At 40.4% G+C, this 16,957-nt stretch overlaps 1 protein-coding gene and 1 pseudogene across 1 annotated transcript in view; one reads left to right on the top strand and one right to left on the bottom strand.

The window, feature by feature from the left end:
- INSC (INSC spindle orientation adaptor protein) overlaps positions 1–16,957 on the bottom strand; it is a 161,087-nt gene that overhangs the window by 104,652 nt on the left and 39,478 nt on the right. The window lies entirely within an intron of this gene.
- Positions 5,432–6,196, top strand: LOC122199617 (annotated as a pseudogene).

Raw genomic sequence — 16,957 nt, 5'->3', positions numbered from 1 at the left:
TTATACCTCATTTATGGGGTAAGAGAAAACAAGATAAATCTAAAATATTGCATGCGAATTCAAAAGGGGATGACTAAAGTAAGTCAAAGTGTTCTGAGTTTCTTTTATTTGAGGAGGAGGAAAATAGAGGTGTAAATTAACTTCAGCCTTATTAGGTTATGATTAACGCTGTAATATCTAGAGTTACCTTATTAGGTTATAATAAATTCTATAATATCTATGTATAACTAAAAGAATATATGTAAAGATAAAAATAAATATTACCATTCAAATAAGTTAAGAGAGGAAAAAATAAATGAGTAATAAAAAAAGCAATAAAAAAGAAGAAAAAAAGAAGTCTGGGGGGCAAGCATTAATAAATAATAGTAAACACAGTAAGGAGGGATGAATTAAATTAGCCAATTGTAAGCAAAGATTATAAAGTGTGCATTACACACACACACACACACACACACACACACACAAAGAGAAAGAGAAAGAGAGAAGTACAGAAAAAAGAGAGAAAGTGTGCTATGTTCTGTTTATAATATACCTAAAACAAAAAGACCCAAAACAGCTTAAGTTAAAGGCTCCAAAAGATATACCACAGAAATATTTACCTAAAGAATTCTGGTGCTAACGTATTCACATAATACAAGACAAACTTCAAGACAATAACTATGATAGAAATGAAGAGATTTGCTACATAAAAATAAAAAGATTAGCCCATCAAGTAGGTATAATAGTGAGGATATACATAATAACAACAACAATCTTAAAATATACAAAATAAAAACTGAAAAATTTCAAGGAAAAATGAACAAATCCAGAATCACAGGTGGAGATTACAACACAATTTTGTCATTAATTGATAGCTGAAGCAGAAAAATTATTAGTAACAGTATAGGATATTTGAATGACACAGATTAGATTTAGTGTTTATAAACAACACTGCATTCAAGTTATCAGGAATACGCATTCTTTTCAAGGATTTATGAATCGTTCTTTTTCTTTTTTTTTAAATGACTAGTGACTGCTAGATCATAAGCAAGCCTCCACAAATTTCAAATGAGTGGTATCCTATAGACTACAATCTCTACCCCAATACATATACCCCCATATATTTAGATATTTTAAACATACAAATTAGAGGTCAAAGAAGAAACTATAACAGAAATTAGAAAACAACCCAAATGATTATGAAAATGCATATATAAAAATAATGTAGTATACAGGTAAGTAAAATTAAAAGCAAAAATTGAAGCATTAAATTAGAAAACAAGAAAATATAAAAATTAGATTTTTAACTTCTAACAGTATAAGAAATTTTAGACAAGAGGAGAATCATTCCAAAGAAATTAGCAGAAGAAAAATAGTTAATATAGGAACAAACATTAAGCAAAACACAACAAAGACACAAAACAAAATATACACACAAATAAAAGGATCAACAGAGTTATAGTTTTTGAAAATACAAATAAAATAGACAAACCTTTGGAAAGATCAGTGGGGAGCGGGGGGAGAGAGATCAGAAAAAAAAAATAAAAGAAACACAAATAATCAATATTAGCAATAAAAGGGAGTTTATTACTACAGATGCAGCAGAGATAAAAGAATGTTATGGATAATATTATATGGACAAGAATATTCTGCAATATCACTGAAATCATAAACAAGTTAAATAAACAAGTTACTTGTTCTAGACAAATTTATAGAAAAATACAATTAGCCAAAATTGACTCAGGAAGAAATAGATCTATAACTACCAAATAAATTAATCAGTACTTTAAAAGCTTTCCATAATGAAAACACCAGGCACAGAGAAGTTCACAGATGAGTTTCTATCATTTCAAAAAAAAAAAAAAAAAAAAGACAAACTCACTCAAACTCTTCCAGAGAACAAGAAAAAAGAAAGCACACTTCAATTCATTTTAGGAAGCTGACATAATTTTGATACTGAAACTCAGCAAATCACAAGAAAGGAAATTCATGGGCCAATTTCATGTAAGAACATAGATGAAAATATACTAAATAAAATATTAGCAAGAAGTCCAGCTGTATATGAAAAGGATAATAATATACTACGGCCAAGTTGGGTTTAGCCCCAAAATTCATGGCTGTTTTAACATTAGAAAATAGATGAAGGAAACTCACTACATTAATAGGGTAAAAAAGGAAAACCTTATGGTCATCTCAGTAGATGAATAAAACCAACTTTGTAAAATTCTACAGCCATTTATAATAAAATCTTTTAGTAAAGAAATAGACCCTCCCTAAATAGATTAAAGGGCATCTGCCCAGAAAAAATATATACCATACTTAATCACGACGTGTTGAAAGCATTCCCTATGAAACCAAAAACAAAATAAAACTGCCCAGCTCCCACTAACTTCTATTCATTATTGTACTACAGATCTTAGCTAGTGTAGAAAGAAAGAGAATTTGTAAGAATGGAAAGAACCCAAACTGTCATCATTTGCAGCTGATATGATGGGCTGCCACATCAGCCAGTGCACACAGCCAAGGGAGTGAGTGGGGGCTGTATCAGGCCTCTGCTGTGCCCTCCTGTCACACACCTTACACACGACTGGATCCACCAGTCACGTCTGGGGAGACATGGCTTTCCCTAATTGTTCCTAAAATGCAGCATGAGCTGGTAAGTCACTCTCGTTGTCAATATAGAAAACTCCAAAGTACCTACTAATGAACTATTTTAATTCATAAAATGGCTTAGAAAGTTGGACAGAAATGAACACACAAAAGTCAAGTAGAGTCCTAGACACTGGCACAAACATAAAGTGAAATTTAGAAGAAAAAGCATTAACAAGAGCAACAAAAATATTTAAGGTATATAAAAATGAATCTTAAAATGTACAAGTTCCTTAATGAAAAAAACAAAAATTATGAAAAGATATTAAATAAGCCCAAAATAAATGAAAATTTATTGCATATAGATAGACATAGATACGAAATGTAAATTTACCATAAGCTGATATATAGATACAGTGTAATCCCAACCAAATCCTCACAGGATTTTTTTCCCTAGAACTTCATGAGTTAAATCTGAACTGTATAACTAAGATTATTCCTGAAAAAGAAAAATAAATTAAGGGACTTTTCCTGCCAGATAACAAGACTTATTTTCAAGTAGTATACACCATGTGATACTGACCCCAGATAAACTTAGAGAATCAACTAGCAAGCCCCAAAATAGACCAAAGCAACTGTAGAAATGTGATTAATGACAGTGGAGGGGAAAACAGAGGGAGTCAGAGTCAGAGCACACAGCACATCCCAAATCACAAGCAGAAAGTGAATGAGGGTATGTGTGCTGGGGGCTGAGGGGTGATTGCTCCTGCCTGGTCTATGAGGGGTGAGCTCCTTCTTGCCCACACACTCCTTTCCCTGAAGCTCCTGCTTGTCCCAGAGCAAAAATCTAGTTGGTTTGAGCCAGAGAGAACCAGGCAAAAGCGTTGCTCTAAAAGTCCCCTTCTGGAGACCAAAAAGAACAGCCATCTCCAGGAAAAGCCAATGAAAAAGCTTCTGAAAATGAGAAAGGAAAGGTTAATTAAGATGACCTGGTATATGAATGTTTTAATGTGTTGTTGAATTCAGTTAGAATGATCAAGTGGGATTTACCCCTGGGATGCAAGGAAGGTTCAACATACAGAAATCAATAAACATTTTACACCACATTAATAAAATGAAGGATAAAAAATTATATGATCCCCTCAACAGATACAGAAAAGGCATTTGACAAAATTCAGTGTCTTTTTGTGAAAAAAAAAAAAAAAAAAAGTGTTCAACGAATTGAGTACAAAAAACCATACCCCAACATAATAAAAAACAGATATAACAAACTCATAGTTAACATCATAGTCAATGATGAAAGATTAAAATCTCTTCCTCTAAGGTCAAAAACAGTACAATGGTGACCACTTTCAACACTCCCATTCAACATAGTACTGAAAGTCCTAGCCAAAGCAATTATTTAAGAAAAGGAAATAAAAGGAATCCAAATCAGAAAGGAAGAAGTAAAACTGGCTTTGTTTGCAGATGACATGATGTTATATATTCTTTAAAAACCCTAAAGAATCCACCAAAAAAAAAAAAAAAAACTGTTAAAACTAATAAATGAATTCAGTATAGTTTCAGGATTCAAAATCGACATACAAAAAAGTTACATGTCTATACACTAATAACAGACTATCTAAAAAAGAAATAAAGAAAAAAATCTCATTTATAATAGCGTCAAAAAGAATGAAATACTTAGGAATAAATTTAACCAGGGAGGTGAAAAATACATACACTGACAACTATAAGACATTGATGAAAGGGCGCCTGGGTGTCTCAGTCAGTGGAGTACCCAACTCTTGATTTCAGCTCAGGTCATGATCCCAGGGTTGTGGGATCGAGCCCCACATCAGGTTCCATGCTGCTCATGGAGTCTCCTTAAGACTCTCTGTCTCTCTCCCTCTGCCCCTCTCCCCTACTCGCTCTCTCTCTCTCAAAAAAAAAAAAAGACATTGATTAAAGAAATTGAAGAAGACACAAATAAATGGAAAGACATACCATATTCACAGCTGAGAATAATTAATATTGTTAAAGTGTCCATATTACACAAAGCCATCTACAGACACAATCTAATTCTTATCAAAATTCTAATGGCGTTTTTTTTTTTCACAAAAGAGAAAACTATCCTAAAATTCAAATGGCACCACAAAAGACTCTAAATAACCAAAGCAATCTTAAGAACAAGGCTGGAGACATCACACTTTCTGATTTCAAACTATATTATAAAGCTATACGAATCAAAACTGTATGGGACAAGTATAAAAACAGACACATAGACCAGTGGAAAAAAACTGAAAGCCTAGAAATAATCACCCATATGTATAGTTAACTAATATTTGATAGGGAGATAAGAACACTCAATAAGGAAAAGAGAATCTCTTCAATAACTAGTCACATTCAAAAGAATGAAATTGGACCCTTCTCTTACACCACTCACAAAAATTAACTCAAAATAGATTAAAGACTTAGTTGTCAGACCCAAAACTGTAAAACCCCTAGAGGTCAATAGCAGGGGCGATGGGGAGGGGTGGGGGGAGGCGCAGCAAGGCTCTTCCTTCTCCTTAACTCCCTTGATCCTTTTCTTCTTCCTTCTGCTTTCTCTTCCCACCAGGTCTCGTCCACTTCCCCTAATGGCATCCCCAATCCTACATAAAGGCATGACTTCCCAGCACCCCACGGAAAATATGGTGCAGCCCCAGAAACTAACTCCCCATCACCACTTCTAAAAAAAAAAACTGATTTGAAGGCATCTCCAAGTTTGAGCAAACAAAAATGTCAGGATTTCAAGCATCCCTGGTTTTGCACTGGAGACCCTTCACTACTAAGTATCAAGATGAAAAAAAACTGGAAACTGATTGGAACCTTATTCGAAGTCACAATGGAAAGGTTTGTAGTGACAGCATCACCTGCTCCAAACCATTCTAAGATTGCTTTGTATGGGACTCTCCTGGATCCAGCCACTGACTTTGAGTTTCGAAGTGAGCTGCACAAAGACAGAGGAAAACTCTGCTGCACTTCTTACATTGTGGTTCTGAATCATGTTCGCAAGCCCACCATTAGTGACCACCTTAAGTCAAAGACTCATACCAAGAGGAAGGCAGAATTTGAAGAGCAGAAGGTGAGGAAGAAGCAGAGGCTCCTAACTGCATCCCTTCGGTGCAAAAGTACTGTGCACACAGAGAAAGTGTTCTCTGGCACTTTATGAAAATGTGCCTAGAAGCCAACATCCCACTTGAGAAGGCTGATCACCCAGCAATCTGTGCTTTCCTGTCTTGTCATGTGAAGAGTAGAGGCTCCAGGAGAGATGCAAACCATAAGAGACTCTTAAATATAGAGAACAAACTGAGGGTTGATTGGGGAGAGGGTAGTGGGGGGAGAAAGGAAAATGGGTGATGGGCATTGAGGAGGGCACTTGTTGGGATGAGCACTGGGTGTTGTATGTAAGCGATGAACCACGGGAATCTAACCCCAAAACCAAGAGCACACGGTACACACTGTATGTTAGCCAATTTGATAAAAAAATTATATTAACAAAAAGAAGAAGAATGGAGGCTCCATACCTAAGTCAGACCAGCTGAGGAGAGTATATCTGCCTGATGGACAGAAGAACGAGAGCCAACTCGTCAATTCACAAGGTTGTTGACGAAGAGGTTACCACCATTGTGATCAAGATAAATGTGGAGCATTAAAGTTAACAAGATCGAAAGAAAACACAAGCAACAGAAGTAAAAATAAACAAGTGGGACTACATCAAACTAAAAAGCTTCTGCACAGCAAAGAAACAGTCAACAAAATGTAAAGGTAACCTGTAAAATGGTTAAAAAAAAATTAGCACACTATATATCTGATAAGGGGTTAATATTCAAAATATTTAAGGAGCTCATACAACTCAAGAGCAAAAAAAATTTTTTTTAATTTAAAAATCAATTGTAAAATGTGCAAAAGGCTTGAATAGACACTTTTTTTCAAAGAAGACACACAAAGGACCAACATATACGTGAAAGGTGTTCATCATCACTCATCACCAGGGAAATGCAAATCACAACCACAATGAGACATGACCTCACACCTGTCAGAATGGCCAGCATCAAAAAGACAAGAGAGAATAAGTAAGTGTTGGTGAGGACATGGAGAAAAGGGAGCCCTCATGCACTGTCAGTAGGAATGTAAATTGGTACAACCACTATGGAAAATAGTATGGAAGCTCCTAAAAAAATTAAAAATAGAACTATTGGGGCACCTGGGTGGTTCAGTCAGTTAAGTGTCTGACTTTGGCTCAGGTCATGATCTCACAGTTCATGGTTCAAGCCCCGCATCGGGCTCTGTGCTGACAGCTCGGAGCCTGGAGCCTGCTTCAGATTCTGTGGCTCCCTCTATCTCTGCCCCTCCCCCATTCATGCGCGCGCTCTCTCTCTCTCTCTCTCTCTCTCTCTTCTTTCTCTCTCAAGAGTAAATAAACATTACCCTACAACCCAGCAACTGCACTCCTAGGTATTTATCCAAGGGATACAAGTATGCTGTTTCGAAGGGACACATGCATCTGAATGTTTATAGCAGCACTATCAATAATAGCCAAAGTATGGAAAGAGCCCAAATGTCCATCGAAAAGAATAAAATCTTGCCATTTGCAACTACATGGATGGAACTAGAGGGTAGTATGCTAAGCGAAATTAGTCAGAGAAAGACAAATATCATATGACTTCACTCATATGAGGATTTTAAGATACAAAACAGATGAACATAAGGGAAGGGAAGCAAAAATAATATAAAAACAGGAAGGGGGACAAAACATAAGAGACTCTAAAATATGAAGAACAAACTGAGAGTTACTGGAGGAGTTGTGGGAAGGGGGATGGGCTAAATGGGTAAGGGGCATTAAGGAATCTACTCTTGGAATCATTGTTGCATTATATGACAACTAACTTGAATGTAAATTTTAAAAATTAATTTAAAAAATTAATTCAAAGTAAAACAAAACAAAAATAAAAATTGTGTATTTGAAAAAAAGAATAAACAAACATTTAAAAAAATATATATCATATGATCCAGCAATCTTACGTCTTGGTATATATCTGAAGGAAATGAAATCAGTATCTCAAAGAGCTATCTGTATCCCCACATTCCTTACACCATTATTCACAATAGCTGAGACGTGGAAATAACACATTTTCTTTATATACGTGTGTACATATACATACATACATATGCAATGGGATATTATTCAACCATAAAAAAGGAAATCCTGCCTTTTGTAATAACACGGATGAATCTTGAGAGCATTATGCTAAGTGAAATAAGTCAGGCAGAGAAAGACAAATACTGTATGACCTCACTTATATGTAGCATCTAAAAATGCTGAATTCATAGAAACAGAGAGTAGAATGGTGGTTCCCTGGGGCTAGGGGTTGGGGGAAATGAAGAGATATTAGTCAAAAGTTACAAATGCCAGATGGATAAGTTCTAGGGGTCTAGCATACAACATGGAGGGTGACTATAGTTAACAATACTATATTGTTGGGGCACCTGGGTGGCTCAGTCAGTTAAGCATCCAACTTGATTTTGGCTCAGATCAGGCTCTCACTTGACCGTGAGATCAAGCCCTGCATTGGGCTCTGCTCTGACAGCGTGGAGCCTGCTTGGTTCCCTCTCTCCCCGTCTCTCTCTGCCCCTCCCCTGCTCGCATGCTCTCTCTCAAAATAAATAAATAAACATTTTTTTAAAAATACTATATTGTATATTTGCAAGTTGCTAAGAGTTGATCTTCAGTATTCTCATCACAGTTACAAAAAACGTAACTGTCATCCATCAGGTGATGGATGTATTAACTCACCTTACGGTGGTAATAATTTCACAATAAATACATTTATCAAATCTTTACATTGTATACCTTAAGCTTACACAATATGATATGTCAATTATATCTCAATAAATCTGGGCGGGTAGGAAGTTTGGCCAGACACCCAAGTTTGGCCAGATACCCACCACCCTGCTAACACAGTCTAGGACAGACAGCAGATCAGGATCCGGTATGAAAGCTGTAGAGGACCTGCTTTCTGCCCTGGCCAACCTATGAATGTCCAGGTGCGGGGGGCCAGCACAGCCCCTCAGCACAGTGCCTAGGGCTGCCCCGGCTGAGAACACTTCAACCTTACATGGCATGGGTATGTGGGGGTTGATGCTCTTATCCTGATACCATTGCCATGTGATAAAAACCACAGCCCCTGTGCCATACAGTCCTTAGGACCCCTTGCTAAATCCAAAAGGTGGCACAGAAAAAACAGACCAGCGGCCAAGAAACCAACAGCCACCTCTCTGCTTTGCCAGTAACTAAATTTGTGAACTTTGTCAGGTTACTAACCTGTCTGGACCTCTTTTCTCATAGGCAAACTGGAGATAATAATATGTCTCTGATAATCTGACACAGTTGTTGTAAAGACTGAAATAAAATAATGGAGTTGACACTGCTCTGGGTCTTTACATGAAATAATAAAAGTAAGAGGTATTTTTCTAGGCAATACTGTCTGTGGAAATAAGAATCTCTTAAAAGACCCAAAGGAATGAATGTATAACAGTGAAATTTTAGGCAAAGGGAAAAATGAGCCCTGGGCCAAGATAGAAATCTCAAAGTTGAGGCCTAACTAAAATTTCTGTTAACATAATGTAAGCAAGAAAACCTGGAGTATAAGGGTGCCTGGGTGGCTTAGTCGGTTAAGTGTCTGACTTCAGCTCAGGTCATGATCTTACACTCCGTGAGTTCAAGCCCCACGTCGGGCTCTGTGCTGACAGCTCAGAGCCTGGAGCCTGCTTCGGATTCTGTGACTCCTTCTCTCTCTGCCCCTCTGCCTCTCACTCTGTCTCTCTTTCAAAAATAAATAAACATTAAAAAAAAATTTTTAGAAAACCTGGAGTATAATAGAAGGACCTTGGGAATTGTCTTTTCCAATCCTGCTGCTTATGCGAAGGGAAACTAAGGCCCTGGCGTGGTAAATAACTTATCCAAATCACAAAGTAAATTTATGGCTGAATCCAGACTAGAACCCGAGTTCGTTCTTCCCTCCCTCTCATGATACTGGTCCATGAAGCTATGCTGGTCCATTCTGGTCCATGATGCTACCTTGGAGAGACAGTATAATGACCTGACACCTGAAGAAAACCACTGCCTTCCCCAGGGCACTCACTATGGGATGCTGAATTTGGGGGCACTTGTTTTCCTGTGTCTACAAGTTCAGTTTGCTCACACTTATAACTCATTACTCTTCTCTGTGTGGAAATCCCTCTGCCAACTTCACAGCACAAGACAAACAGAACGTGTTGACCAAGAGTTTAAGAACCAATTACCAGTCCAGTACTGACACAGACCACAGGGCCCGGGCTGCCAGGAATTGTGGCCCAAATCTCTGTGACTCTTCAGAAAACTGTCTCCAGTTCAGCCCTCCCCACCAGGATCCTGAATGTGGGGATGAAGGCACATTAAAGGACAATCTCATATGTAATTCTGCCATTAAGGCACAGACTTCTTCATGCTGTGGGGAAGAGAACAGGATGTGCTCATAAAGAAGTGGTCTTCAGCTTGTTGGGACAACAGAGGAGCAATTAAGTGGATCCAGTGAGGTCCCTGGGGGGCCTACCCTCAGGCCACACCAAGCACTGGACTTAAGCCCCAAATATGCATTCCAGGTGTCTACGTGGGTGCTGCTCAAGACCCCCTATGAGATGCTTTCTATCTCCAGCTGGACAGGGACGTTGTCTCCTACAGTGGCCTTAGTTAGGCACAGGCCACCTCGGCCCATCCCACACCTGTGTCCTCACCCTTTCAGCAGTCATTTTCATGGCAGCTGCTCCCTTTACTCACTCACACCTATGGCCCCCAGGAAGCCTTTGCCAAGAGCTCTGAGCATGAGTGAGGTAGAAATGGCCATGGTCCAGGCCAGATGAGTATATGAGGGATCCAGAGCCAGGCTCTACCCCCATCTGCAGGCAGTTCTTCCTAAGCCCACGTGTGGCCCACTCTGAGACCAGTCTAACACCTTCTTTGGCCTGGGTCAAGAGGGGAGACAGTGTGGTCATGGGGTTGGGCAAAGCATCTGCTCTGTATCAGGCCCCAGCTAAATGATAGAGAATGATAGAGAAGTAAATGAATAAAACAATTTTCTTTTTCTTAGAACTTCCTCTTCCACTGAAAGAGATATATAAATGTGTAATTCAATCTAGTAATTCTTCCAACAGGAGTTCAAATAAGATGCTTGAACTTTCTCTTGCCGCATGTGTTCTACATGGTTTTGAACATGTTATGCCCTTTCTGGGCTTCCAAGTATCCATCTGTAAGAGTAGAGGGGTGGATTAGATGAACTTCTACTCAGAACCTAATGTTCCTATAATCCAATGATCCCCTCCCCAGAAGCTTCTACAAGAGTCATTCATGACCAGATGCCAGATCCAAACTCTTCTCCAGATTGCTCTGCCCAGAACTCAGGCTGCTGTGTTCTTTGCTCAAAGGTGGCTTCCAGTTGCAGGAGACATCTGGAGTTTGTCCCAGTAACATCTGCTCACATTACCTGCTGTTAGTGTTGTCCATTAGAGCGCCCGCATCATTGCATCCCAGCCCACTGCACATCTGGGGGCCACACCAACAGTCTCCCCAACCTCAGGGACCCTGTGGGTCATAAGCCTAAGAAGATTTGTACAAGGCAATTGTTTTCTTGCTGGGTCCCAGCCCCAGCCTACCTCTGTCACTCTGATGTTAGTTCCAATCTCTTAACACATAGCTCCCATAATACCTTCTTGAAAGCCAGTCATGTCTCCCCAGTATCTCTCTTTTTTTTTTTTTTTTAATCCCCAGTATCTCTTAACTCAAGTCTGAACTCCTTACCCTGGCACTCATGACTCCCCAGACCCCGTCTCCAGCCCATCCTACCTGTTTTGGCATTACCACACTATACTGCCCGGTACATCCTTTATGTTCAAGCTTTAAGGCATGTTCCAGATCTATTCTTCAGAACTGATTTGCTATCAGGGCGCCTGGGTGGCTCAGTCAGTTAAGCATCCAACTTCAGCTCAGGTCATGATCTCGCGGTTCGTGAGTTTGAGCCTGGCATCAGACTCTGTGCTGATGGCTCAAACCTGGAACCTGCTTCAAATTCTGTGTCTCTTTCTCTCTCTGCCCCTCCCCTGCTCACACTTGGTCTTTCTCTCTCTCAAAGATAAATAATAAACAGTAATAAAAAAATAAAAAAAAAAAGATTTGATGCCCCTACACATCAAGATTCAGCATAAATTTGGCCTCCACCTGGAAGTAAACTAGGACCCCCCCCCCCCCCAGATCACAGGGCACCCAGAATACTGAAGTGTTGACACTATTCATTCTGGGCTTGCCAGGGCCAACTTGGTTTCCTAACTGACAGGTGAACTCCCATGGATGCATCTAGCCTCCCGGGTTAGGGCCCAAGTCCCAGAAGAATATGCCCGCATCAACCAGCATCTAGCATAATGCTCTATGTCTGGCAGTTAAAGACTTTAAAGACAAGTAAAAACTTCTAAAGACTTCACGTGTAGTGAAGATAGCTGGACAGATCACAGAGGGACAAAGGAATGGATGAACAGTGGTGAAAAGCCTCAGACATAGGCCATGTTACATTGGTACGATAAAAAGTAAAACGGATGGAGAAATAAATAAGTGGACCTTGGTCCCGGCCACCACCATCTCTCACCTGCATTACTACAAAGGCCCCTAACATACCTTCCTGCCTACTTCCAACAATCTGTGATCACAGCAGCCAGAGCGTGTCACTTCTCTGCTCAAAACCTTCAAATGTCTACCCATATCACCCAGATTCAAAGCCAAAGTTCTTCAAATAACCCACAAGGGCCTTGTGGTCTGGCTCAAATTATTGCACTGACCTCAACTCCTCTGATTTTCATTTCACTCCAGGCATCTTGACCTTCATGCTCTTCCTCAAGCATATGTCAGGGCTTTTGCCTTTATTCCTCCATTTGACTGCTCTTGCCCCAAATATTCATATAGCTTGCCCTCTCACTTCCTCCTGACCTCCGGTTAAATATCTACTTATCAGAATGTCTTGACCCTATATAGATGTATAAACCCTCCCCCACCTTTGGGACTTCCTTGCCCTTCTTGTATTTCTCCATAGCGCTCAGCATCATTTGCATACTGTATGTCAACCTATTCACTGTCCAGTCTTCACACACCAGAAAGCAGATTCTACAAGGGCATGTGCTTTGCTCACTGCTGTACTCCCAGTGCCTAGAACAATGCATGGCACACAATGGGTACTAGGTGGGTAATTGTTGACTGGATGAGTGAGGGGTTGAGTGAATAAGTTTGTAACTGAGATCTTTGGCACCTTTGGTCATTTTTCTAAGATTCTCTTATCTGATGCGGTTGCCATTATCCTGTCTGCTCAGTTCCAGCCCTGTCCCATATCACAACAGATGGACAGCACATATTCTTGGGTTTGTTTTTTTTTTTTTTGTAAATGATGAACCTAAGAGAACTGAAGGAGCATCTTCTTGGGGGCGGGGGGGGGGGGGGGCAGAGGGCAGGATGAGTCTACTGCCTGGTTCCTAATGCCACATTTTAAAATCCTGTTCTCCCTACTCCCACCCAGCCTCTCTGCAAATTCTACCCAGTTAAAAGTGCAATTCTAGGAGAAAATGAAGAAGAAAACGAAAGCATCCTCTTTTCCTTGGTATAGCTCACAATAAGTTGTGTTTCTCTTTCTCTTTGGACCTAAGTCCCAAGCACCTTTGCAGAGCCCAGCTACCACCTTCGATCTATCTGATCAAGGAGCCTAATTCCTAAACTCTCATCACACAGAAAGAGGGGACAGGACACTGGAAGAGCAGAAAGTGAGATAAGAGAAGCAATCACTGTGGCAGCTTCTGGTCTCCCTTTCTTCGTGATGACACCCTATAATCACATAGGCCCTCAAACAGTGCAGTGACATCTCCCCACCCTGATGGTCTCTCTTCACCTGAGCTTCTGGGCTGTGAGGACCATGTGAGAGATGGATGAAGAGGGGGATGCAGGTGATTCACCAGCCTTGAGTCCTGCCATAAATCCAATATAAATTCTTGTTTGTGTCTGGACAAGTAGGTGTTAGAGGGGGGTTGGGGGGCATAAGACTGAATGAAGGCAAAATAGATCATTGAATGAGTGAGAAATGCAAGCGTGAGTGAGCCACAGTGACTGAATAGGCTGTCCGTCCTAGTGTTAATGGTCTTGTTGCAAGGATGGCTTGCAGGGCTTAGTAAGACACCTGTCTGAATTCTCTTGTAGACCTAAGCCTAGGGCAGTCTTAGGGGTGGGGAGGAGAGTGTTAGCTCCTGACCCATGTAATGTATTATGCAAATAACTCTCAACCTCCAAGGATCCTTCATAAGTTTGTAAAGATCCTTCGTATAAGTTTTATAGCCATAGAGCCAAGTCAGAACCACCTCGAGGCCCCTCAGATCTCCTGTATCCTCTACAAACCAGAGATGGAGAAACCACAGCTCAGGGATGCCTTCTGACCTAGATCCCTTCTGCAGGGAGCTCCTCAGAATAATCGAGGAATTAGATGTCATCTATCACCAGTCCCCCAAATGTTGCTGACTAGGTCTACTTTGTTTGCCCAGAAAATGGTAAGATCTTGGCGGGCGGGGTGGGGGAGGGAAGGCTGATAGGCACGCATCTCAAATGGCCATATGTCCTAAAATGAATTATTATATTCTTTCCTACATCTACTTCTTCCTTAGAATTTTTATTCTACTGAATGCCACCATCATCTATCTGGTTGTTCAGCTGATAAAACTTCATTCATTCATTCATTCATTCATTCATCCATCCAACAAATATTTGTGGCATGTGTCAGTAACATGCTAACTGCTAGGATAAAGCAATGAGCAAAACCAGACATGGCACCAGCCCTCACAGAGCTCATCATCAAATCAGAAAAAGAGGCATTATCATGTAATAATTGTAAATAAATGTAAAGTTGCAACTATGATAAACCTTTGAAGGAGGTAAGTGGTGTTTTAAAGCCTTATAAAATGGGATTTGACCTAGTCATGGAGGTCATGGAAGTGATAACTGAGCCGAGAACTGAGAGGTAAGTAGGGATTCAGTATGTGAAGAGGTGAAGGAAGAGAGTTCTAAGCAGGGGAACGAGCAAGTGCAAAGACCAATGGCAGGAGGGAGCCTGACAAGCCCAAGGTACCCAGACAAGGCCAGCGTGACAGAAGGGGGTGGGGGGTTGCTGGGTAGAAGGATGTAGGAGATGGTAGTAGGGTTGGACAAACAAGACCTGGGAGGATTTACTGCAGATCAATAGGGAGCAACTGAAGTATTTTTAGGGAGGGAAATGACAAGAACGAGTTGTGTTTTGACAGGCACTTTGGCTGCTGTGTGGAGAACAAATTGGATAGAGCACAGATACAGCCAGACCAGTTAGCAGGGCCCTGTGGTCCTCCAGAAAGATGAAAATGGTGCCTTGAACCAGACGATCCTAGCGGAGATGAACGAAAGTGATGAATTTGAGAGATATTTATAAGAGAACAGCAACCAGACTTGGTGATAGATTGGACACGGGCTCTGGGACAGAGGTGCTGAGGATGACCGCTGGCACTCTCTGACGTGTGTGGCTGCGTAGATGAAGCAGCTGTTCGAGGAGATCTGACAGACCTGAAGGACCACACAGGAATAGGACAGTGCAGGGGAAGAACCCAGAAATTCCGTGTTGGACATGTGGAGTTTGGGGGTCCCTTTTGGACATGGGAGTTTGGGAGTGACTTTTTTGTTTCCCTCCTTTTCTAAAAAAATTTTTTTTTGATGTTTATTTATTTTTGAGACACAGAGAGAGAGAAAGAGAGAGACAGAGACAGAGAGAGAGAAACAGAGCACAAACCGGGGAGGGGCAGAGAGAGAGGGAGACACAGAGTCCGAAGCAGGCTGCGGGCTCCAGGCTCTGAGCTGTCAGCACAGAGCCTGACATGGGACTCGAACTCACAGACTGCGAGATCATGACCTGAGCCACCCAGGAGCCCGTCTCCCTCACTTTCTACATTTGACCAGTCACCTGATTCTACCTCCTTTCCATCCTGTCATAATTAAAGTCCTTGTAATTATTTCCTGGATAATTTAAACAATATCCAGGCTCTCATTAAATATCACCTCCTCAAAGAGGCCCTCTCTGATCACCCAATCTAAAGTACCCTCGCCCTATTACTCTCTATTTTATCCACTTGTTTTTTTTTCTTTCTGAAAACATATAATAAATAACCTGTTGTGCTTTTTATTATAAAAATAAATATGCACATATATGTACATGTCCTAGCTCCATTTGCTCAGAGGGCAGAGAACCAATGATACACCAAAAGCAAGGTACCCCAGAACTTGGTTTCTAAATACCATTCTCCACCAAGAGGATCCAGGGCTTCTTGGAGAAATGGCTGATTCCAGGTCCAGAGCAAGAAAAAATAAAATAAGCCTAGAACTTCTTGCGACAGCAGTGAGTAAGCAAGTGCACAGAGAATCATGGAGACAAGGCACAAAGAAACGGGAGTCGGTTTGCAGAGCCTCCCACTGATCAAATCTGGGGCGATTTGAATATCAAAATAAAATACATGAATTGGTTAGAACCCACTGAATAAATTAAAAAATCCGTTGAGTTCATAGTGATGAAAGAAGGGAGGGAGAGGAAGAGAGAGAAAAGGAGAAAGGAAAGATCTTGCCAACGGTAGAGTGCCAACTAATAAACAGAGAAGAAACTATGCATTCAAAAGTGTCAGTGATGACAAAATTAGTGGGTAAAAGTTTGACGAGGAACAGGATATTTGCATAATCTCTGAAAGTATCTCTCCACAAATTACTTATTAATTACAAAGGGGAAAACAGTAATCTCACACTGGAGAAACTGGCAAACATCGCCGTAAGCAAGTGATGAAGGCTTCCATCACCAGCACGGGGACCGTCCTCACATCCTGGGCTTGCGAATATGATAGCCGCACTTTACTAGTGTTCCTGCTCAAAATGCATATTCTAACCATGCACTGCCATCAGATAAGTCCAAATGGAGGGATAGTCAGCATAATAACTGACCTGTACTATTCAAAAACATAAAGGTCAGGAAAGACAGAGCAGAGGAATTGCTGTGGATTTAAGGAGACCATGGATACGTGACGACAAAATGCAGTTTGTGGAGTGCATCCTGAGAAGAGCAAGAAAGATAAAGCCTACTGTGGTAGGAGACTTCTTTTTTTAAGGAAATACACACGGAAGTATTTTGGGGTGAACAGGCATCATGCCTCTAACTTCCTCTTAAATTGATCAGAAATAGGAATATTTTATATATATTCATATATACATATACACCATAAAACAATGAATATAATAAACAACAATAAGATA

Source organism: Panthera leo, chromosome D1 (assembly GCF_018350215.1).
Source record: "Panthera leo isolate Ple1 chromosome D1, P.leo_Ple1_pat1.1, whole genome shotgun sequence".
NCBI lineage: Eukaryota > Metazoa > Chordata > Mammalia > Carnivora > Felidae > Panthera > Panthera leo.
Note: the sequence above shows the minus strand (reverse complement) of the source record. Positions and strands in the feature narration are given on the sequence as shown.